Source organism: Otolemur garnettii, unplaced genomic scaffold, assembly GCF_000181295.1.
Source record: "Otolemur garnettii isolate 467f Iridium unplaced genomic scaffold, OtoGar3 scaffold00024, whole genome shotgun sequence".
Taxonomy (NCBI): Eukaryota; Metazoa; Chordata; class Mammalia; order Primates; family Galagidae; genus Otolemur; species Otolemur garnettii.
In genome coordinates this window covers 265,113-265,417 of record NW_003852419.1, presented here as the reverse complement: position 1 = coordinate 265,417, position 305 = coordinate 265,113, and the positions used below count along the sequence as shown (strand labels likewise).

The 305-nt window shown below is 40.0% G+C and overlaps 1 pseudogene; it reads left to right on the top strand.

Moving 5' to 3' along the window:
- LOC100950709 overlaps positions 1-305 on the top strand; it is a 64,389-nt pseudogene that overhangs the window by 17,496 nt on the left and 46,588 nt on the right.

Genomic DNA, 305 nt, shown 5'->3' with positions numbered 1-305 from the left:
TGAAGAAGAGTGAATCCTGTGAAGCTGGTGTCTCCAGTGACCTTTGGAAAGAAGTAGAAAGTCATTATAAGCTCTCTCTACCTGAAGATTTCTATCACCTTTGGAAGTTCTGGGAAGACATTGATGCTGACAAGCCAGCCGATTCACTTTCTTCACCCTTGGACTTTGGTTAGTAGGTCTTTATGATATCCTTATTGGAAAACATAAAATGACAAAATCAACAGGCCTGAATTTTAACCTTCCCTGGAGGTTTTACTGTGATCCTCCTGAGTTCCAGACCATTATTATTGGAGATGATAAAACTC